General features: G+C 39.1%; 1 pseudogene across 1 annotated transcript; it reads right to left on the minus strand.

Annotated features, from left to right (window-relative positions):
* Positions 1 to 537: 537 nt before the first annotated feature.
* Positions 538 to 2286, minus strand: LOC111538528 (annotated as a pseudogene). The gene has a single exon (XR_002730378.2). The product of XR_002730378.2 is annotated as an elongation factor 1-alpha 1 pseudogene (transcript).
* Positions 2287 to 25621: the final 23335 nt, after the last annotated feature.

Consider the following 25621-nt stretch of genomic DNA (forward strand, 5'->3'; position numbering starts at 1 on the left):
CTCTCTCAAGAGCCTGAATAATTAATCTGTACTCACATCTCATAAAACACAAAAGGATTAAAAAAATTAAAAACGCCAGAAGGGAATTAGGCGTATTCCCCAATTCCCAAAGGGCTTAATAGATCCCTCGCAGTAAATTAAATGCCAGTCCCACAAGGTATTTACATCATCTGCATTACTGTTGATGACTTTCTTGTCTTAACTTCACAGTCGTGGCTAAATAGCAAAGGAAATTAATACTTAAGCAAAGTAAGTAAACGAACAATTATTTTGGGTATCATTAGAGCAAAAGAAGTGCAAGAACTAAGTACTACTTAAAAATTCAATGCAGTACAAGATCCTCTTTCATGGTAATAAGTATTTTCCTCTTGGAAAACACAACTCATTCATTCGTTTATTCTCTCATTCACAGAACATTCATTTTTATTTGTTTTTATTTACATTCTTATCAATATATAATTTATAGACAGTAAAGTGCACAAATCATAAAGGTAAAACTCAAATTTTTACATATTTATGTGGTTGGGGTGTAAAAAGTTTTTTTTTTTTCTCATTAAACATTTTTAATGGGTCTCAAAATTCTGTGACAAATTTTTGGTCAAGTTGTTTCCATTAAAAAGTACTGATTTTAAAAACTAATAACTTAAAACTGCCACACGCAAAAAAGAAAACCAAAGTGGTCCACAAAACATTCTCCTTTCCTTCTGAAGGTTTTACGATGCATTGTTATCATTAACCAGTCTTTTACTACTAAACTTAAATGGCCAATTGAAACAAACAGTTCTGAGACCGTTCTTCCACCACTGATTAAGAGTGGGGTGGCAGGTATTAGGGATAATATTCATTTAGCCTTCTGAGCTTTCTGGGCAGACTTGGTGACCTTGCCAGCTCCAGCAGCCTTCTTGTCCACTGCTTTGATGACACCCACCGCAACTGTCTGCCTCATATCACCAACAGCAAAGCGACCCAAAGGTGGATAGTCTGAGAAGCTCTCAACACACATAGGCTTGCCAGGAACCATATCAACAATGGCAGCATCACCAGACTTCAAGAATTTAGGGCCATCTTCCAGTTTTTTACCAGAACGGCGATCAATCTTTTCCTTCAGCTCAGCAAACTTGCATGCAATGTGAGCCGTGTGGCAATCCAACACAGGGGCATAGCCAGCACTTATTTGGCCTGGATGGTTCAGGATAATCACCTGAGCAGTGAAGCCAGCTGCTTCCATCGGTGGGTCGTTTTTGCTGTCACCAGCAACGTTGCCATGACGAACATCCTTGACAGACACATTCTTGACATTAAAGCCCACATTGTCCCCAGGAAGAGCTTCACTCCAAGCTTCATGGTGCATTTCGACAGATTTTACTTCAGTTGTTACGTTGACTGGAGCAAAGGTGACCACCATACCAGGTTTGAGAACACCAGTCTCCATTTGGCCAACAGGAACAGTACCAATACCACCAATTTTGTAGACATCCTGGAGAGGCAGGCGCAAGGGCTTGTCAGTTGGACGAGTTGGTGGTAGGATGCAGTCCAGAGCCTCAAGCAGCGTGGTTCCACTGGCATTGCCATCCTTACGGGTGACCTTCCATCCCTTGAACCAAGGCATGTTAGCACTTGGCTCCAGCATGTTGTCACCATTCCAACCAGAAATTGGCACAAATGCTACTGTGTCGGGGTTGTAGCCAATCTTCTTAATGTAAGTGCTGACTTCCTTAACAATTTCCTCATATCTCTTCTGGCTGTAGGGTGGCTCAGTGGAATCCATTTTGTTAACACCAACAATTAGTTGTTTCACACCCAGCGTGTAAGCCAGAAGAGCATGCTCTTGGGTCTGCCCATTCTTGGAGATACCAGCTTCAAATTCACCAACACCAGCAGCAACAATTAGGACAGCACAGTCAGCCTGAGATGTCCCTATAATCATGTTTTTGATGAAGTCTCTGTGTCCTGGGGTGTCAATGATAGTCATAATACTTGCTGGTCTCAAATTTCCACAAGGAGATATCAATGGTGATACCATGTTCCCGCTCAGCTTTCAGTTTATCCAAGACCCAGGCATACTTGAAGGAGCCCTTTCCCATCTCAGCAGCCTCCTTCTCAAATTTTTCAATGGTTGTTTTGTCGATGCCACCGCATTTGTAGATCAGATGGCCAGTAGTGGTGGACTTGCCCGAATCTACATGTCCAATGACGACAATGTTGATATGAGTCTTTTCCTTTCCCATTTTGGCTTTTAGGGGTAGTTTTCATGACACCTCTGTTCTGGCGGCAAACCCGTTGCGAAAAAGCGTAAAAAGTTTTTTAATGGAGAGTTGACATTGTCCTAGAAAATTCTTCTGTATGTGGCTTTTAAATATATGATTACAGGCTGGGAGCGGTGGCTCATGCCTGTAATCCCAGCACTTTGGGAAGTCGAGGCAGGCAGATCACTTGAGGTCAGGAGTTCGAGATCAACCTGGCCAATATGGTGAAACCTCTTCTCTACTAAAAATACAAAAAGAAATTAGCTGGGCATGGTGGCAGAGGCAAGCCTGTAATCCCACGTACTTGGGAGGCTGAGACATGAAATTCGCTTGAACCCAGGAGGCAGAGGTTGCAGTGAGCTGAGATAATGCCACTGCACTCCAGCCTGGGCAACAGAACGAGATTATGTCTCAAATAATAATAATAATAATAATAATAATAATAATAATAGGTAAATATATATGATTATAAAAATATAGAATACTTTCAAAACTTTAGAAATGTCCCTACTGTCCTCTTCCAGTACATTACCCCTCCCACCTGTAAAAGTTAATCATTATTTCATCTTCTTTTGCTGGAGATTAATTTGATCTTTTCTGGAACTTCATTTTAGTGGAAAATCACAATATGTACTCTGTTTCTGGTTTGCTTTGCTCAATATCAGTCGGTTAAAATCATCTGTATTGTTGCTTATGTTGTAGCAGTTTTTTGTCTTGTTTTGTTTGAGACAGGGTCTCACTGTCACTCAGGTAGAAGTACAGTGTTACCATCACCTCTCACTGCACTCACTGCAGCCTTGACCACCCGAGCTCAAATGATCCTCTCACCTCAGCCTCCTGAGCAGCTAGGACTATAGGCACACACCACAGCACCCAACTAACTTTTTTTGGGGGGGTACATTTGTAGAGACTGGGTTTTCCCATGTTGCCTAGGCTGGTCTAGGAGTCCTGAGCTCAAGTGACTTGCCTGCCTCAGCCTCCCAAAGTGTTGAGATTACAGGAGTGAGCCCCTGCACCTGACCCATAGCAGTTTTTCATTTAAAAAAATTATTGTATGCTGTTCCATGACATGAATATGCCACAATTCATTTATCCATTATTGTGGATGGATGTTAGGTTGTTTCCAGTTTGGGGCTATTATGAATAAAACTGATATGAACCTTCTGAGATGTACACATTCATTTCTGTTGGATACTTATACCCAGCAGTTCAATCTTTGGGTAATATAATGTGCATATGTTCAGCTTTAGTGAATTCTGCCAAAAATGTTTCCCAAAATGGTTGTACCAATTTATATTCTTTCTAGCATGTTTGAAATTTCCAGTTTTTCAATATCTTCATCAACTCTTGATATTAACAATCCTTTTCATTGTGGCCATTCTGATGGGGATGTGGTGGTATCACATTGCAGTTTTAATTTATACTTCCTCAAGAAACAGTTATTCAACTTATTGAGTACTATACTAATTACATGCCAGGCCCTGACTTCGGGGAGGAGGCAATGACAGATGCATTGATTATATATATATATATTTTAAAAATCATCTGATACATATTATCTGATATATATATCATCTGATATGTATATACACATCAAAGGCTAAAACAATCAGTGGAGGTATGCACAAGGTATTAGGGGAGTTTAGAAAAGTTACTAACTTAGTGTGGTAGTTTGGAAGGAAGGAAGGGGAGTGGTCAGTAATGATTTGCTATAGATGGTCCTTGGATTGAACCTTAAAGGGCAAAGGGAGCAGTAAGAAATGGTAAAGAAAAGGGAAAGGGAAGAAGGAAAAGAGAAGAAAAGGGGGAAAAGGGACAAGAAGAAATCTTTACGCACAGTCAAAAATATTTCTACATTCAGTAACTTAGTCTTTCATTCCTGGCTTTTCCAAGCAGAATTACTCACTCCACCCCTCCTTTGTGCCACCAGTGAATTAGGAACATACTTTTGTTACCACACGTTTCAGGTTGCATCGAACTGGTTTACATTTCTATATCTTCTATTAGCCTCAGAGAAACTAAACAACATTTCTCATTTATCCTTATATTTTCCAGACGCAAATCTCCAGTAAGTGAAGTAAATAATCAAAAGAATTGGTGTACTCACTCAGTTGGATACGTAGGATGTTTCAGACAGATCTTTTTTTTTCTCTTTTTAAGAGATGGGATCTCACTGTGTTGCCCAGGTTGGTCTCAAACTCCTGGGCTCAAGTGATCCTCCTGCCTCAGCCTCCCAAAGTGCTGGGATTACAGGTGTGGGCCACCATGCCTGGTCACAGACAGATTTTTAAAATTGTACACTTCATAAGAAAAAATTTTACGTGTCTCTTTTTCTCAATTATGTCCTCAATAACTAGCACAGCGCATGGTGCAGTGTAGGCACACAACATGTATTTGTTTTAACAGTTAAGAAAGTAGAACTCTGCATAGAAGGATAAGACACAGTACCTGAGATTAATCTAGTGAGAGAGATAGACACTTAAGAAAACATGAATAGTAAAACTTGGTAAGTGTTCTAACCAATGCGTGTCAGTCGTTGTTTTTTAGTCACTGCAAGAATGAATCCACTCAGACTTATTTAAGCAGTAAATTAACCTACCAAGGGATTTTAGATGGCTCATAGAATATTTGAGAGAGCCGAAGAGCAAGGCTCTGAAGCCCAAGCATCCTCAACCACTCCAGGTAGCTGTTTTGACAAACACCACTCTTACCATCTCTCAGCACTATGAGCTACATGCCAGCAGCTCTGCCACTGGCCACCCCAAGGATCAAAGGCCTCTTCACATCCATCTTACTGGAAGATTAATATCCTGCCTCACTCCCATGACCAGCGCATATATTGCTCACTTCAAGCAAAAAAGTTCCCTGCAGGTACATCTGATTAGAGGAGCCTAAGTTATTTAACTGTTTCCTAGCTACAAGGGAAATTTGGGTTTCTGGGGTTCTACCTTAGAGAAATGGAATTCATGTGGCTAAAATTTGTCAAACATAGTGGAGGTATTCAAAATAGGCGAGGCAGCCAAAAGTGTGAATGGTGGTGACTGCTCAAGGAAAGGGCAAAGGGCTACAGGAACACAGAATAAATGACTAACTCTGCCGATTGGCTCAAGGAAGTCATCAGCAGGGAGGTGACAGGTTTATGAGCTTAACTAATGCATAAGAATTTGCTAGATGAAGAAGAGAGGCGGACAGTCCAAGAAGAGTAAACAACATGGGCCGAGGCCCAGGCTTGTGAAAGGACATGCATTGCTGGTGGGAAATAATCAGAAGCTCAGTGATGTTGGAGAAGAGAGGGATGGGGTGGGGCAAAGTGGCAGAAGGTGATTCTGGTAAAATCAGATATAAGTCATGCATAGATGATATATATCAAAGACTAAAAGAATCAGTGGAGATATGTACAAGGCATTATGGGGGTTTAGAAAAATTACTAACTTAGTCTGGTAGTTTGGAAATGAGGAAGGGGAATGATCAGTAAAGATTTACTGGATTTCTAAGCACTTGGTAAGTCACACTTTTAAGGAGTTTGGACTTAGTTTCGTGAGCGCTAGGGACCCAGCTTACATTATTAAGTAGAGGAGTGACACGAACAAACTTGGGTTTTATAAAAAGTACCCTGGATGGAGTGAACTAGGAAGAAACTAGGAAAGTGAAACCATTTGAGGGAGACCAGCTAAGAGGCTGGTGCAAGAGGTCAGGTAAGAGGCGATGGGATCCTCTACCAAGGCAGTGGGGTAGGAATGGAGGAGGGGGTGGACACAAGACACATGTAGACGATGGAATCACCAGGACTTGTAGTGACTGAGAAAGAAGCCATCAAAGATGACTATGAGGTTAGTTTTCCAGCTTAGCTAAATGGATGGAAGAAAAGCCATTCACTAAAAACCAGAAATATAGGAGAAAGAAAGATCAGGGTCTCTGGTCATGAAAATAAATTAAGTTTTAAACACATTGAGATATGGCGGCTATATAGGCAGAGATGTCTAAGAATTCTTTGAAAAATATGGTTCTAGAGATCACAGTTCAGGTCTACATATGTAGATACGGACATTATCAGTGGATGGATGGGAGTTGACGCCATGAAATTGGATGAAATCCCCCAGGGCAAATGTGTGGAATAAGAATAAAAAAGGAACAAAGATAAAATCCTGGGTAACACGAACATTTAGGTATCTTGCAGGTAAGGGAGAGCCTACATTCAACAGAGGCTAGGTGCAGCAGCTGGAGGTGTAGAAGGGTATCTGGGCAGAGTATTAGCCCTTTGGCCAAGGTCATATGATTCTTATGTTCAAGCTTTTTGCTCAGGCCGAGTCCTCTATCTTATAATGTCTTTTTTTAATTTTTATTTTTCTGAGACGGAATCTCACTCTGTCGCCCAGGCTGGAGTGCAGTGGCACTATCTCGGCTCACTGCAAGCTCCGCCTTCCGGATTCATGACATTCTCCTGCCTCAGCCGCAAGAGTAGCAGGGACTACAGGCGCCCGCTACCATGCCTGGCTAACTTTTTGTATTTTTAGTACAGACGGGGTTTCATCGTGTTAGCCAGGATGGCCTCCATCTCCTTTTACTCCTCTCCCTCTATCTAGCAATCCAAGATCCATTCCAAAATTTCCCTTGTTTTTCCAAGAGGCCAACTTTCTCCAACCTGCACAGATTTTTTTTCTTTCTCTAACCTTCTATTATAGTTTCTATCTGAATTTAAGCTGACATTGTGGTAGATTATTAAAATGTCCACAATACTTTTCCCATAAAGAAGCAAAGTATATTTTTTCACTCGTTAATTCGGGGCTGGCCATGAGACTTACTCTGGCAAGTGAAGCATTAGCAAATGTAATGCAAACAGAACTTGAGAAATGCTTGTACCCTAGGACTTACCTCTTTGCTTCCCTTGCAATCTTGCTGCCATATGAATGTGCCTAGAGTAGGCAGCTGAATGAGGAGATCTGTGTGGCCAAGTCACCCCCCGCCATTATCCTCAGTCAACAGAGCCAACCATCAGAAATAAGGGTGAGGCTAGCTGAACCAGCCAGCCCCCAGTGAAGCCACAAACTGGTTGCAGACACATGAAAGAGCCCATTAGAGATCAGCTGAGACTGTCCCAGATGAGGACTTCGGAGCAGAATCATAAGCTATAGCAGTAGTGCTGTTTTAAGGCACTAGGATTTTGTTTTTGTCTGAAAATATTTGTTACCCATGAAACCAGGATAAAAATAATTTAAAAATAAATAAAAATAAAAATATTTGTTGAAAAAAAAATAATGACCTAGCATAAAGTCAACAACCAACCAACCCAATTTTGAGCACTTTTTGTATCTTAACCTCAGAGATATACAATGAATGGAAGCAATGAAAAATCTGAACTACTACATAAAGATTCAATTATGTTCAAGCTACTTAATAAGAAAATGCATCTTAGCCCAAATTAGCTGCCTCACCTCTAAGATGAGATTACAGAAAAAAAACACACACACACAAAAATCACTTCTAAGATGAAATAGAAAAAAAAGGTGCAAAGTGTTTACCTGCATTAGCTGAATTAAAAATCTATTTAGAAATTATAAATCATTTTGATTGATAGAACAGGGAATTCTTTTTTTTTTTTTTTTTTTTTTTTTTGAGATGGAGTCTCGCTCTATCACCCAGGCTGGAGTGCAGTGGCATGATCTCGGCTGACTGCAACCTCTGTCTCCCAGGTTCACGCCATTCTCCTGCCTCAGCCTCCTGAGTTGCCGGGATTACAGGCGCCCGCCACCACGCCCAGCTAATTTTTTGTATTTTTAGTAGAGACAGGGTTTCACCGTGTTAGCCAGGATGGTCTCGATCTCCTGACCTCGTGATCCACCCATCTCGGCCTCCTAAAGTGCTGGGATTACAGGCGTGAGCCACCGCACCCGGATGGAACAGGGAATTCTTGAACTGGTCTTCATGTCAAAAACATTTTATAGTACTCTTATTATACTTTATTAGAAAGATACTATTGAATTAAGCCACTAAATTTTGAGATGATTTGTTATGTAACAATAGAAAACTGATACAGATACTAGAGGATTAAAATCTATTCTCTTTTACTATATTATTAAAGCAAAGTCATATTTTTGAAGTATCCAGGGTACAAATTAGCTATATCTTAAAGTCAATTGTTTGAAATGTAAAATACATTGTCTCATAGAAACAGATATATGTAGTGACTCTCTTCATTGACTAATCCATAGAGTCATTTTAACATATACTGAGTCCAAATTCCTTATTTGCTATACAGAGAAAAATATTGAGAAATATGCATAGAAGGTCCCTTGCATCTGCTCCGGAATACCAACTTGTGTCTGTGTAATGTGGAACTCCATAAGGGAAGGCAAAAAGCAAATAGCAACCAGTTGGCTGAGTAATTCCCAGAGCTCCCACAAGACTGGAAGATGTTCTGGGAGACTCTGACCAACAGGAGTAATGGGTCCACACTGAATACTGGGGAATTCAACAGAGACCACAGGGATCACACAGTAGAGCAGCTAAACTAACCCAGAGCAAAGGGTTTGCTCTAAAAAAAGAAATTTAAAAACAAACTCTAAAATTTGCTCTAAAATAAAGAAGTTTAAAGACAAGCCCCCAAAGCATCACACTGATCCATAAGTAGATTAAGAAAACAAACTTCAACATTCTACATGAAGATTGATTTAAAAGTAATTTAACTGCATGCCAGAAAAACTATCAAAAACTCTTTAAAGGAAGACAGCAAAATCCAGCCCTCAACAAACTACAATTTACAATGTTCAGCACCCAATAAAAAAATTACCCAACATATAAAGAGGGAGGAAAATGAGTCCCATAAGAAAAAAAAAAAAATTCAGTCAATAGAAACTCACCCACAAATGACAGGTGATGGAACTAGCAGGCAAGAACCTAAAACAATTATAAATATATTCAAGGACTTAAAGGAAAGCGTGAACACAATGAGCCAGAGAAAGTAAAGACATAAATATAATTCAAGTAAAAACTTTAAAGGTGAAAAAGTATAATATCAGAAATAAAAAAAATCACTGTATCAGATTAACAATAGCTTATTCACTGCAGAAGAAATAATCAGTGAATCTGAAGAAATAGCAATATAAACTCTCCAGATAGTTTCTGGATAAAAGAAAATATTTTTTAAAAGAAAGAAAAAGAGAGAATGAGAGAGAGAGTGTTGGGGAGAAAGGAGGAAGGTGAGCAAGAGAGATTGAAAAAAATCTGAAGAAACAATGGCAAAATTTTTACAAATTTAATACACAGCATAAATCCACAGGTGCAGGGAGCACAGTGAATCACAAATAGAATAAACACAAAGAAAACCACATCAGAATAATTTTTTGAAAACCAGTGACAAAAGGAAAAATTTTAAAGAAGGCAGAAAATAAAGATATTGTATGTGGAGGATAAAAAGTAAGAACAAATACATTTTTTTTTTTTTTTTTTTTTGCCAGAAACTAGGCAAGCTAGAAAATAATACAACAACTTTAAAGTGCTTAAAGGAAAAAAAAGACAACTTACATCCAGTGAAAATATTCTGTGAAAATGAAGACAAAAGTAAGGATGCATTCAGTCAAACACAATCTGAGACAATGAATCACCAGTATGATAACTACAAGAAATCCAGAGTTTTTTGGGTTTTTATTGTTGTTTTTGTTTTGTTTGGTTTGTTTTTTGTTTTTTGGTTTTTTTTGAGACAGAGTCTCGCTCTGGTGCCCAGGCTGGAGTGCAGTGGCGTGATCTCGGCTCACTGCAACCTCTGCCTCCCGGATTCAAGCAATTCTCCACCATGTCCAGCTAATTTTTGTATTTTCAGTAGAGACGGGGTTTCACCATGTTGGCCAGGCTGGTCTTGAACTCCTGACCTTGTGATCCACCTGCCTCGGCCTCCCAAAATGCTGCGATTACAGGCGTGAGCCACCGCACCCGGCCTACCTGGCTCTTTATTAAAGGAAGTGCTTCTGGCAAAGGAAAGTGATGTCAAAAACTTGGGTCTACATGAAAAAATGAAAAGTGCTGCAACTAGCAAAAGCAGATGGTCCCTGATTTATGATGATTCAATTTACCGTTTTCAGCTTTACAATGGTGCAAAAGTGATAGGCATTCAGTAGAAACCACACTTCAAGAACCCATAAAACCATTCTGTTTTTCACTTTAAGTATAGTGTTCAATAAATTACATGAGATATTCAACATTTTATTATAAAATAGGCTTTCTGTTAGATGATTTTGCCCAACTGTAAGCTAATGTAAGTATTCTGAGCACTTTTAAGGTAGGCTAAGCTAAGCTATGGTGTTCAGTAAATGATGTGCCTTAAATGCTTTTTTGACTTAGGATGAGTTCGTCATGACATTACCCCATGGTAAGTTGAGGAGCAGATGTGTATGGGTGACTACAAAAGATTTTTTTCTCATTTGCAAATTTTTTAAAAAGATAATTGACTGTTTAGCACATTGAGAGAATTATGTATAAAAGTAAAATAAATGACAACACTAGCAAAGGAAGGGAAGTGGGAAATGGAAGGATACAAAACGAGAGAAAGAGAATTACTACCGTGACCATCCAGATATGCGTCACTCTGACTCACCAGTTGTTAAAATCTTCCCACTTTAATGTTAAATCCTCTCTCTCCCCAATTCAGCATTATTTTTGCTGAATTACTTGAAGGTAATACGCTGACATCAGGACACTTCACCCATAAATATCTCAATATGGGTCCGCTTAAGTACAAGAATAATCTCCTATGCAAACACAAAACTGTTACCACACTCAGAAGACTCAGTGTTGATACAGTGCCATCATCTAACATAAAGCCAATATTCAAATATTCCCAATTGCCCATAGATCACATGCTTTGAACTCATAATTGAAAATCTCTCCCAGAAGGAAGTTCCCTACCTTTAAGATTATAGTTGTCCTTTGATATTCATGGGATACTCCTTCAGATACCGAAATCCACAGATGCTCAAGTCGCTGATATAAAGTGGTGTAGTGTTTGCATATAATCTGTGCACATCCTCCTGTATACTTTATCTCTAGATTATTTATAGTACCTAATACAATGTAAAAGTTATGTAAATTGTTGTTATGCTGCATTATTTAGGAACTAATGACAATGAAAAGTTTGTACATGTTCAATACAAGTGCATACATTCTTTTTTTTTTTTCAAATATTTTTTTATCTGTGGCTGGTTGAATCCACAGATGTGGCACCCACGGATATGGAGGGCCAACTGTATATTTTTTACCTTCTTATCTGCACAACAAAAGGAAAATGCTTGGCTTACTCTCATCTCTCTGGAATTTCAGGTCAGCCATTCTTTTGCGTGAATGTTTCCAAGTCAGGAATCCATCTGTACTTATTTTTGTTACTTTTAATATTTATTTATGTAATTCTTGCGTTAAAGCTCATCTTTATAAATCTGGGGAGCTAAATGATAAGAACTTATGAACACAAAGAAGAAAACAGGCTGGGTGGGGTGACTCACACCTGTAATCCCAGCACTTTGGGAGGCTCAGGAGGGCGGATCACTTGAGGTCAGGCGTTTGAGACCAGCTTGGCCAACATGGTGAAATCCCATCTCTACTAAAAATACAAAAATTAGCCAGGCATGGTGGCACACACCTGTAATCCCAGCTCCATGGGAGGCTGAGGCAGGAGAATCACTTGAACCAGGTGACGGAGTTTGCAGTGAGCCGAGATCACACCATTGCACTTCAGCCTGGGCGACACAGTGAGACTCCGTCTGAAGAAAACCAACACCCTCCCCCCTCAAAAAAAAAAAAAAAAAAAAAAGAGAAGGAAACAACAGACACTGGGGTCTATTTAAGTGGGAGGGTGGGAGGAGGAGGAGGAGCAGAAAAGATAACTATTATGTACTGGGCTTAATACCTGGGTAATGAAATAGTATGTGCAACAAACCCCCGTGACACATGTTTACCTATGCAACAAACCTTCATATGCACCCCAAACCTAAAATAAAAGTTAAAATAAATATATAAATAAAAGCAAATGTCTCAGAACTTGTTTTTGTTTTGTTTTGTTTTGTTTTTTTTAAAAAGAGCAGATATTGTTTTTCCCTCACCCCAAATATATTCTCAGAACCTAACAAGTGCTTGGCACATAATAGCTGTCCAATAAATGTTTGTGGAGTGAATGAATGGGTAAAGTGTTTAAGTTGGGGAAATGCCTATATCTACTTTATATATATCAGCATCTCATAGAATTGGACCTTCAATGGGAGTAAAATAGACCCTTATTAAGTAAAGGAATATTTTGCATCATAGCTAGCAGTATGTTTTGACTGTTCCTTTTGCACTTTTCTTCTACATTTTAGAAACAGAAGAGTAATATAAGGAATATTGGATTTGATCTTCAATTCACTGCATCAAACTGTAGAAATTTAGTAACTATAGGGGGAACTATTACTATAGGGGGAACTATAGGGGGAATTATTACTAATACAGCCACATATAACTATCTTATCATTCATTATGCACTTAGTGTCAAACCTGTACCAAGGACTTTAGATGCATTTTTAAATTTTATTTTTTAAAGTCAGATTTGTTGAGATACATTTGACTTTCAGCAAAACTCATACTTTTTAGTATGCAGTTCTATGCAGTTTAATAAGTGCACTTAGCTACTGTCACAATATAAAACATTTCCATCATCCTTCCCCGCAAATTCCCTTATGTTCCTTTTTTTTTTTTTTTTTTTTTGAGGTAGAGCCTTGCTCTGTAACCAGGCTGGAGTGCAGTTGTGTAGTCGTGTGATCTCGGCTCACTGTAACCTTAGCCTCCCAAGTAGCTGGGATTACAGGCACGTGCCACCATGCACAGCTAATTTTTTTTTTTTTTTTTTTTTTGTACTTTTAGCAGAGACGGGGTTTCACCATGTTGGCCAGGATGGTCTCGATCTCCTGACCTCGTGATTCGCCCGCCTTGGCCTCCCAAAGTGCTGGGATTACAGGTGTGAGCCACTGCGCCCTGCCTATACTCCTTTATATGCACTATTTAGTCCTACTAATTACCTTAGTAGACATCACTATTTATTATTTCCATGTTTTTGGAGAGGAAAAACTGAGGCTAAGAGCAGTTCAGGAATTTACTGAGGATTGTTACATAGTAAATGGCAGAGCCTGGACTCCAAATCCTGTGATCTAAGTACTTCACCATGCCATTAGTATTTTGTAGTACTGTATTTCATTTGTTCAAAATTGCATTTCCCATTTTGTTACACAATGAGATGGATAGGGAGTTGTGACAATAGGAGAAAATTAAAATGAATTTTTCAAAAATACTAAGAAAAAGGTAAATGAATTACAAGATAGATTACATGTCATATTAGAAGTGTACCCTCTCTATGTTACACAGCATTAAAACCAAGTAAAATTTTATTTGATTGATATGGTAGTGAATATTTCAAAAGCTTGTGAATTTTAACTTTGCTTCACAACCGAGAAACCCATTAGTCACTTGACTGAAGAAATATCCAAGGATAAGATGTGGGAATTAGCGGCTGCCTGACATGTCAGACCTAGGTGGTCACCATCCTCAAGTAGCTTACCATTGAGTTTCACAGATAAAACAATCAAAGTCTTTTGTCGTTACTGTTTTATTTAGAGTTCTGCCATGATGGTAGCCTTACTTGGCCCCGGCTCTGATTTGGTCTCCCCGATTTCCAGAAACCTCTCTACCAACTGTTGCTGAAAAAGCAGTGGAAGCCAGAGGTCATGTTATCATACCTTTGCACAAAGTGAGCGTCTCTGCTGGTTCAAGCTGTAGGAAACAACGAATTATTCTAGTTAATTTCAAAAACCTAGTCTGTTTTAGAAATTTATGTTAACAACCCTAAACACATGTATTTCATCAAAGAAGTTTTTAACACTGAGTGGGAAAACATTTCCATTGCACAATCTAAAGCCAAATAGATTGCTTTGAGCTAATCATATGTGTTCAATACACATCTTTTTACCTAGATGTTTGCTTATAGCTACATAATTTAGTTATTCTCCTATCTACATTCAATTAAACCTCTATGGCCCCTGGTGATGATATTTTTACAAACATCACTGCCATTAACCAACTCTGAGTCTCAGGAGACACGCGCTAAAATTTTTCTTTTTATCATTCTTATCATTTCTTCGTATTATTAATATTAATGCTTTAGCAAACAAGAACGCCCGGAGAGAGTGATTTATGAGCTAATTATAGACACTCCTCACTACATAAATAAGGCCTGTGTACATAGTTTAGGATTTCTCAAGATGGAGCCAATGTATTAGAAAAATCCTATATCATTTTTATTTTAGTATATTTAATAGTTGGAAATTTTTCCTTGAGTAGCAATTTTTTTTTTTAGCAAAGTAAGAGTGATCTAAAGACAAATATTGTAAATAAAGTAGATGATACTACATATATATTTTTTTCTGTGGGGAGAATAATTAGTTGAATTTGTAAGGTAATGTGAATAGTTATATTTGTGTGTTTCTTTAACTGGCTTTAAAAGCCATTGCAAAAAGTTTTGTTGACGCCTTGAGTAATTATATTATTGTTCAACAAGCACGTGGTCTTCTGGAGCTTCAACTTTAAAGGACAACATACTTTATGTTTCATTATGCTTGCTTAAAAATAAGTCACCTATCCTCAAAAAACTAAAAATAAAGCTACCATATGATACAGCGGTCTCACTCCTAGGTATATACCCAAAAGAAAGAAAATCAAAGGAAATCAGTATATCAAAGAGATAACTGCACTCCCATGTTTATTGCAGTACTATTCACAATAACCAAGATTTAGAAGCAACCTAAGTATCAATCAACAGATGAGTGGATAAAGAAAATGTGGTACATGTACACGATGGAGTACTATTCAGTCATAAAAAAGAATGAGATCATGTCAATTGCAACATGGATGGAAATAGAGGTCATTATGTTGAGTGAAATAAACCAGCCACAGAAAGACAAACATCACATGTTCTCAATGATTAGTGGCAGCTAAAAAGACAACTGGACTCATGGAGATAGAGAGTAGAAGGATGGTTACTAGAGGCTGGGATGGGTAGTGGGGGTGCAGTGAGGTGGAAGTGGGAATGGTTAATGGGTACAAAAGTAATTAGAAAGAATGAATAAGACCTAGCATTTGCTAGCACAACAGGGTGACTATAGTAAATAGTATTTAATTGTATCTTTAAAAATAACTAAAAGAGTATAATTGGATTGTTCATAACACAACGGATAAATGCTTGAGGCGATAGATACCACATTTACCTTGAGGTGATTATTATGCATTGCATGCCTGTATCAAAATATCTCACATAACTCATGAATATATATACCTACCGTGTACCCACAAAAATTAAAAAGTCATCTGACTTTAAAGTGATACCATCCTAACTTTATCTACTGAAATTCATTCAAGACCTTAATTCAGGGATTCACGTGTGCTATAAAGAGAATTTACAGCCGGGCTTGGTGTGTAATCCCAGCACTTTGGGAGGCCAGGGCGGGTGGATCCCTTGAGGTTAGGAGTTCAAGACCAGCCTGGGCAACATGGTGAAACCCCATCTCTACAAAAACTACAAAAATTAGCCAGGCATGGTGGTGTGTGCCTATAGTCCCACCTAGTCAGGAGGCTGAGGTGGGAGGATCAACCGAGCCCAGGAGGTTGAGATTGCAGTGAGCCGTGAGTAAGCCCCTGTACTCCATCCTAGGCAACACAGCAAGACCGTGTCTCAAAGAGAAAAAAAAAAAAAAAGAACTTGGCCAATTACTACTTTTTCAAAAGAAAAAGAAAAGAGAATGTATTGGCAATTAGGAGTTAACACTGAAATTTTTAATAAATCCATCTTTCAGTTAATCAATAAGCATTGCTCAAGGTAGTGCTAAGTGCTACATTATCCCATGTATAAATTACCCATAACTAGTCAGTTAAGCAGCTAAGTGTGGGACCTGAGACATTCTTCAGGAGATTAAAATCTAGTTGGACACCTAAGACTAATAAACGTCAAATGATTAAGGGATAAAATAAAGAAGTTGCTGCTGTAAATTTTTACCATTAGTTATTAGTTTACTAATCTAACACATAAAAACTAACAGTAAATTTTATTTTTGTCTCATGTCTTGGCCATACCTTAGTCCACTATTACTCTGCCTTCTTCCTAGCTTGGCCTAAATAACTAACCAGGACAACACTCATACCTGACACATTCAAATTGCTTGGATGCAGTCCTGTCCTGAAACTAAGATATACATCTACATACCACACAGGCTAAGCACTGACTACCTATGGTAAATTGAGAATATTATATAATTCTTCCGGATGAGTGAGGGCTTTGCAAGAGAGGATGTAATTATTATATGAAGAAATGAAAATAACAATCTCCTTTCTCATTTGCAATGCTTATTACATTGTATGAATTACATACTACCAGATTGTTTATTAATATTTGCCTTGTTCTGAAAAAGGATATGAGACTGTTGAGTGAAAATAGGTAACACATAAGCAATGAGCTGTGTGGGTTCTTTTCCCTACTCAGAAACATAGAATATAATTTCATATACTGGAGTAATGGCATAACAAAGTGGCTTAATAAGCAGCCAGTTTCAATTTCAAACACTGCTTAACTGACTAGTTATGGGTAATTTATACATGGGATAATGTAGCCCATTAGTTGCTACATTTATTTAGCATCCAGAGGTTTTGAGTAAATGAATCAATCAATTCAATTTAAAAACTAGCATAATTTATTTCCTCCTACTTAATTGACATTGGCTCTGATGTACCCATTACCTCAATTATGGAATTCTAGATTCAAGTCCATAGTACTAGATCTAGGACAGACTGTCATTTTAAAACAGAATTAAATGAGCTCATGTACCAGACATGGCTAGCTGCCAATACTCATTCTCCCTTCTTCAAAACATTACCCTGATTCTGTTTGAGGTGAGAACACTATCCAACTAAAAATACTTGATTTCCCAGCTTGTTTTCCAGATAAAGGTAGTCATTTGGCACAATTACGACCAGTTAGATGTGGGTGAACATCTGTGGGGAGGATTTGCTTCCTTGAATGGAATGGTAAACCTTTGAAAGGAGGAAGCCCTTGGCCTCCATCCTTTCTGTCTTCTTTTCTTCTTCCTTCCTGAGACATGAATGTTATGCCAAAGAAGCCAAACCCATCTTATGGCCCAGAGGATTGCAGGGCAGGAAGATAAAAGCATTTGGAACAATGATGCCACCATGGGGCCACTACCCAAGCCCTAGACTTCTTGTAATGTGAACAACAACAACGAAAAATCTAATTTTGGTTGAGTTTTCTGCCATGTGCTGTCAAATTACAAATACTATAAAGGTGCCCAAAGTGGGTGCCAAAAAAATGTTAGCAATTATGTGAGAGATTCCTAAAGATCAGGAAATACTTTAGGAAAGCTTTAATTAATTAATAAATTAACATGAAAAAAGAGGAGTAAGTCTAATAGCAGGGAGGTAAAAACAATGATATTATTAATATTTATTATCATTATTATTATTTTTTAATAGAGACACAGTCTTCCTGTGCTGCTCAGGCTGGTCTTGAACTCCTGGGCTCAAGCAGTCCTCCCAGTTTGGCCTCCCAAAGTGCTGGGATTACAGGCATGAGCCACCGCACCCACCCAATAGTTATTATTATGGTTAATTTTTTGAGTGCTTACCATACGCCAGGCACCGTATAATATTGCATATATGATAAAAAATATAAATATGTATATAACATACAGCATATATATAAACAGATGTTTATATGTTATGTATATATAACATATATATAATTTATTACTATAACAATCCTATAGAGTTGCAACTATTGTTAACCCTATTTCATAGGTGAGAAGAATAAAGCTTAGGAAGGTTAAATAAATGAGACTACAGGCACATGCCACCATGCCTGGCTAGTTTTTTGTATTTTTAGTGGGGTCGGGGTTTCGCCATGTTGGTCAGGCTGGTCTTGAACTCCTGACCTCAGGTGTTCCACCTCCCTTGGCCTCCCGAAGTGCTGGGATTACAGGTGTGAGCCACCACGCCTTGTCAAAACATACTGCTTTTTAAATGAAGTGTCAGATTAAGACATGTAGGCAAAAAAACAATGCAGCAGCAACGCGTGAAGAATAGGTTTATCTGTTAATCCCTAAATAACTGGTATTTGAGTATCAGGAACTACAGGGAAATCTACAGGGGAAGAGGAAAGGTCTGAAACTGTGGCCAAGAGATGCAAACTATGCACTGCCCTTCAGAACTTCATGATGGCAAAGAGCAGTTTATAATATTGAACTTGTGTTTACACTGATGTGTACATATTAAAATAAGACATATCTGTTAAAGTGTGGTGGTGGCCAGGAGAGTACACTTCACAGACCTTCTACTGAGTAAGAGTGATTGATCGAGGGCCCAGAGACTGAGCATGCTAGAAACTAGAGGGCAGTCTTATTCCACAGGATTCCTCTGACTGATGACTTTGGCTTGAGACGTCTCAAAATTTCTTCTTGCACCTACCTTAGACTACACTGGCTTCTATCCACTCGTCCTTCACCTGCTCCTTTGCTCCACTGATGGCTGGTTTTCCCAGGCCCTCCTCTCTGCCTACATTTTCCTTTTTTTTTTTTTTTTTTGGGATGGAGTCTTGGTCTGTCGCCAGGGCTACTGGAGTGCAATGGTGTTATCTTGGCTCACTGCAACCTCCGCTCCCCGGGGTTCAAGTAATTCTCCTGCCTCAGCCTCCTGAGTAGCTGGGATTACAGGCGTGCGCCACCACGCCCAGCTAATTTTTGTATTTTTAGTGGAGGCGGGATTTCACCCTATTCGTCAGGCTAGTCTCGAACTCCTGACCTCAGGTGATCCGCCCACCTTGGCCTCCCAAAGTGCTGTAATTACAGGCATGAGCCACAGAGCCTGGCTTTCTTTGTTTTTTTTTTTTTTTTTTTTTTTTTTTTAGGGGTGTCCGTATGTTCCCCAGGCCAGTCGATCCTTCTGCCTCAGCCTCTTAAAGTTCTAGGATTACAGGCATGAACCACCAATCTTCTATCACAGAGATTTCTCCTAGTGAAATATTTGCAAATTTAATCCTGTCCTGGAGTCTGCTTCTGGGAGGACCCAGACTAACATGAGTGATAAATGTCTTCTCATGAAAATGCCTCCAGTCTAGACTGCTCTCTCAAACTCTAGATCTCTTTAGATGTTCCCATAAAATTCCATAAGGATACTTTGCAGGTAATCCCCCACCTTTTCTATAGACTTAGTTTTTCTAGAGCATTCTTAGGGTCACAACAAATTTGAACAGAAGGTACAGAGATTTCCCATCCCTATGTACAGCCCCCTCATCAACAACATTGCCTACCAGAGTGCCATTAACCAACTTTGAGTCCTAGGAGATACATGCTAAAAATTTTCTTCTTATCAGTCTTATCATTTCTTTGTATCATTAATATTAATACTTCAGCAAACAACGATGCTTAGAGTGATTCATGGGCTAATTTTAGACAGTCTCACTACATAAATAAGGCCTGTAGTTTACAATTGATGAACCTACATTTACACAACATTATCACACAGTGTCCATAGCTTACTACAGGGTTCACTCTTGGTGTTGTACAGTCTAGGGGTTTGAATAACTTATAATGACATGTGTCCACCATTCTAGTATCATGCAGAGTAGTTTCACTGCCCTAAAAGTTGCTGGTGCTTTGCCTGTTCATCCCTCCCTCCCTTCAACCCCTGAATTTTTTTTTTTTTTTTTTTGAGATGGAGTCTCACTGTATTGCCCAGGCTGGAGTGCAGCTAAATGATCTCAGCTCACTGCAACCTCCGCCTCCCATGAGCAAGTGATTCTCCTGCCTCAGCCTCCTATGTAGCTGGGATTACAGGCACCTGCCACCACGTCCAGATAATTTTAGTATTTTTAGTAGAGACAGGTTTTTGCCATGTTGGCCAAGCTGGTCTCGAACTTCCAACCTCAGGTGATTCACCTGCTTCAGCCTCCCAAAGTACTGGGATTACAGGCGTGAGCCACCATGTGGGGAAACCTTTTAAGTTTTACCATTTCCAGAATGTTGCGTAGTCAGGATCATACAGTATGTAGCCTTTTCGGGCTGGCTTTTTTCACTTAGTAACATATGTTTAAGTTTCATTAAATGTCTTTTCATGACTTGATGGCACATTTCTTTTTAGTGATGAATAATATTCTATTGTCTGTGTGTACCGCAGTTTATCCATTCACCCACTGAAGGACATCTTGGTTGCCTCCAAGTTTTGGTATTTGTGAATAAAGCTGCTACAAACATCCACGTGGACACAAGTTTTTGTATGAACACAAGTTTTCAACTCCTTTGTGTAAATACCAAGAGGCACAATTGCAGGATCAGATGGGAAGACTGTGTTTAGTTTTGTAAGAAGCCACCAAACGGTCTTCCAAAGTGGCTATACCATTTTGCATTCCCACTAGCAACGAATGAGACTTCCTGTTGCTTACATCCTCGCAGGCATTTGGTGTTGCCAGTGGGTAATCTCCGTTTGGCATTGGTCTTGGTTAACAGCCTGAACACTAAGACCTCAGTCTCCCTCACAAACTCACCCCATCAGTCACTAAAGTCCATTGATTTTGCCTCTTGAACATTTCTTCTTTCCATCCTCTTCTTTCCGTCCCACTACCTTGCCTTTCTCATCATTTCCCCATTGACTATGGTAGTTTTTTAATTGCTCCCATTGCCTCCAGAGACATCACTAGTCAAAACACACTTTGTTAGCTGGGAGTGGTGGTGTGGGCCTGTAGTCACAACTATCTGGGACAGTCCTAACTACATAAATAAGGCCTATAGGTTACAATTGATGAACCTACCTTTACACATCTATCATGCATGTCCACAGCTTACTACAGGGTTCACTCTTGTACAGTCTAGGGGTTTGGATAAATTTCTAATGACATATTTCTACCATTCTAGTATCATGTATAGTCATTTTATGCCCTAGAGGTCCTTGGTGCTTTTAGGGAGGCTTGCTGCCTCAGGAGCCTGAGGCGGGAGGATCATTTGAGTCCAAGGCTACAGTGAGCTATGATCGTGCCACTGCACTCCAGCCTGGGTGACAGAAAAAGACCCTGTCTATTAAATAAACAAACACCCACTACGGTCTGAGGAAACTTCCAAAACCACACATCTGGTCATATCACGTCTTTAATTGAGATCTTTCCATGGCTCCCCTCTGGTTTGAGTGGCTTTAGAACCTTTTTAACATGACCCACTGAAATAAAAACATTCCACATCAGGACTCAATAAACACATTCTTACTCAGGATACGCACGTGTATGCATAATATATATAACTAAAATAAAAGTTTTATGAAACAAACTTATCCTGCTACTTGTGATGCACTTTGATATTTTCTATTTTATTCTATTCTGTTCTATTCTACAAAATTTTATTTCACACAAGAAATTATTGCAAACCACTCAATCTCACAATCTAGTAACAGATTATAACTAATAGTTTGAAAAAACCTAGAGGTCTAGAAGATGAAGTCCAAATTCCTTTCCTTGGCTTCTGGTCCTTCTCTTGATGTAAGCTTGGACAATAATTCCAGCTTCATTCATCTCACCAGTAAAGCCACTGAATGCCTGCTACGTGTCAGTTACGATGTGGGGAATTAAACAGTGAGTAATGAATGGCTCAGTGCCAACCAGAAAAGACAGTGCAGTATTTTGTGGGACACAGCCCAGCAAAAGTGTATTACTATTCAATGATAAAATGAAGGTAAATACTGTTAAGACAGCACATAATAAGGAGATTCTTGGGGGAAGTAGAGAGTGCTTCCCGGAAGAAACCTCTAAAGTGACTTCTCACAGCTAAGTTGGAATTAATCAGGAAAAAGTGGTGGTGACAGGTATTGTCCCAGGCAATAGAAGTAGCCTGTTTATTGGAGGCAAAAGAGTGCATGAGGTTGTATCAGAAGGCTGAGCCTTTGAAGACTAAAAAGTGATTCACTGTGGCTAGAGACTCAGAGCCCCGGGAGACATAGGGTGGGAGATGCAGATGGCGAGGTAAAGAACGCCCCCTGGAGGATATTGAAGGCCACACTTCTCCTCCAGGCTTTCAGATTGCGTCCCAAGGAGTCCAAGACTCCACAGAAGGGCCTCGGGAACAGAGGGAGAGTATCAGATGAACGTCAAGCAGGCCAGACTTTCCTTATCACCTTCAACCTGAGTAGCAGCGGCGCAAGCATCGCGGCATTTTACATGGACCCATGTTGAAGACAGTGAAGAAAACAGAGTGGAGGAAGGCAAGACTGACAGCTGTGCCAAACTAGGAGAGTGGCAGCAAGAGGGTAAGAGGACAGGAGCGGCCAGAAACTTAAAGTCAGGAGAAAGAAAAGACAGCCCTGGGGATTTAATTTTGAACAAGTCCTCATATTTTACACCTTCCGTGTCTTTGTATATTTTGTTCCCTCTGCCTAGAGCAGGATTCTTGACCTTATTTATTCAGTGTTTTTCTTTTGCAATGCATACCTTAGGCTGTCTGGGAAATCTAAGAATAATGTATTTAAAGGCATCAACGTACACATTACTACAAAGAAACCCCAATGTGTTAATATATAGTTATCAAAATATTAGGAACACAAAGTTGTGTTATATTGTTTCCTTATTAGTGCAATAAATAATAAGGTCTTACAGTAAGCCTTATAACTATTGTAATTCCAAAGTAGTGAATAGCAAATATTTCAAGGATCTGAATCAACTGCAATGTGAGTTGAATATATCTGTGATTCTATTGGTGACAAGTTACAAGTATTGCCAATACTACTCCAGTTTGAGGCCTGAATTTATAATGGAAGGAAATGCTAAATTTTAAACTGGAGGTTACTGAAAATAAAGATGAAATTATTCTCCCAACCAAAGTCTTCAAATCCTTGAATTGGAACCATGAACCCCTTGGTTACAGCCCTGGCTTAAAAGCCCTTTCCTTCCTTGTCTACCTGTTATAATCATTTATCTTCTAAGGTTTATCTTACATGTTGCTGCTAGTTATCCTTGAAGCTAGATTTTGATGGCAGTTGTATGTAGTTTAATTACAGCCTGTGAGGGACTGCTGCGGTCCTTTTTTTGCTTACCAGTTCTCTCCCACACTGGAATGTGAGTTCCCTGAAGGCAGAAATTATTTCTGATGTACCTTAATAGCCTGAGTATCTTACACAGCCTTGCATCTAAAAGCCCGTTGAATGAATGGACACACTGTTCCATGAGAACACTAATCACTTTAAATTGCTGGGGAGGGGTTGGAGTGTGTAGAAAATGATACTTTATTTGTATCTCTCTTTCAGTAATACAGAAATTTCATGTTATAGTCAGTGGATGAAAAGAAGGTAAGGAAATTGCCTAGCATAAGGCAGTAAACAAAATAAGGGTGCATAAATGGTAGATAGAAGTGTGTGACAAGTACAGCAAGGAAGAATCCCATTGAAAAAAGAGTGGATTTGGCTGGGTGTGGTGGCTCACACCTGTAATCCCAGCACTTTGGGAGGCTGAGACAGGAGGATGGCTTGAGTTCAGGAGGTTGAAGCTGCAGTAAGCCATAATCACACCACTGCACTGCAGCCTGGCTGACAGAGTGATACTCTGTCTCAAGAAAAATAAAAATAAAAATAAAAAATAAAACATGCTGCTTGTCCCTGACATTCGAAGACAGCCTTTAGAAACTTATCTCTGCCAATTCTAACACTTAATATATGTAGGCAAATTATCCCTCAGAAAGATCTTCAGCATAACAGTTGTTGATAAAAGTGTCTATTAAATTTTAATTAGTACATTTTAAAGTAAAAAGAGAAATTATCTAAATGTCCCGCTCTGTAATTAAACGGGAATTACATTTTAGAATATTTTATTTAAAAAATACATTGCACTCTGAAAAGACATGGAGGAAACTTAAACGCATAGTACTATGTAAAAGAAACCAATCTGAAAAGGTTATATAATGCCTAATCACAACTGTATAACATTGTGGGAAAGACAAAACTATGGAGACAGTAAAATGATGACTGATTGCCGGGAGTTACGAAAGAGAGAGGGATAAATAAGCAGAGCACAGAAGATTCTTAGGGCAATGAAACTCCTCTATACGATACTACAGTTGTGGATACATGTCATACATTTGTGAGAACCTATGCAACGTACAACACCAAGTGTGAACCATAATGTAAGCCGTGGACTTTAGGTGATAATTTTGTGTCAATGCAGGTTCATTGACTGTAGTAAATGTAGCACTCCGGGGCAGAATGTAAATTGTGGGGGTGGTTGTGTGCGTGTGGGTGGGGGGATATAGAGGGTAGATGGGAACTCTCTCTACTTTTCTTTCAATTTTGCTGTGGACCTAAAACTGCCTTAAAAAATGAAGTTTATTAATTAAAAAAAACCATGTTGCCCCCTCTTTCAAGTTTATTGTGTAAAAACTTAAAAGTGTGAATTATATTTTTGTGAAGAATCTATGGAGCGATGGATGATACATACAACATATAGCCTATAAATAATATAGTAACCATTTAAAACCTATGAAGAGAAATGCTTTTTTAAAAGTGCCATTTTAGTCAAGACTTTTGCTTCTTCTGAACTTTTATGACACTTTTTCCCTTGACCACTCCTGCCTTGCGCTTTGCTACATCTCTTGTGTAATGCTCTGTTTCCCAGTTTAGATTGTAAGCAATTCTAAGGCAGATCTGTGACTTAGATCCCTGTATATTTCCCCCCAGAGGAAGAGGACATTTCTAGCAGAATGAACACGGTAAGCAAAGGCACAGGGATGTGAGGACCAAACTCAGAGAGAGACCAGGGAACCAGACAGCTGATGAGAGAGGAGCTGGAAAAGTGGATTCGGGTTAGATTTGGATTTTGTTCTGCAGGCAGTGAGGGTTTGGTTTTTATAAAAATAGGGCAGGGGTATAATCAGAACAGTGCTAAAGAAGATTACTCTGGCAGCAGGTTGTAAAATGGATTGGCACAGGAGAGGACAGGCATACAGTCTAGTGAAGGACATAAAAACAGCAGCTCCTATTTATTGAGAGCTTACTATGTGTCAAGCACTGCAATAAACGTTTTATGTGCATCATTTCACTTAATCCTCACAAGTCCACAAGGCAGTTGCTATCATTATCTTTATTTCAGCTTGAGGAAAATGGAAAAGCCGAGGCTTGGAAAAGTTACATAACAGTTATGTTCTTGTGCATGTGACCTGTTCAGTTGCACAATGCCTGGCACTGGCTTTCATGCTCTGCTGTCTCCATCTTGAGATTCTTAATTTTTAAACAAAGGGCCCTCACTTTCATTTTGTGCTGGGCATCAGAAATTATGTAACCAGTCC

This window comes from Piliocolobus tephrosceles, chromosome 5 (genome assembly GCF_002776525.5).
Source record: "Piliocolobus tephrosceles isolate RC106 chromosome 5, ASM277652v3, whole genome shotgun sequence".
Lineage (NCBI taxonomy): Eukaryota > Metazoa > Chordata > Mammalia > Primates > Cercopithecidae > Piliocolobus > Piliocolobus tephrosceles.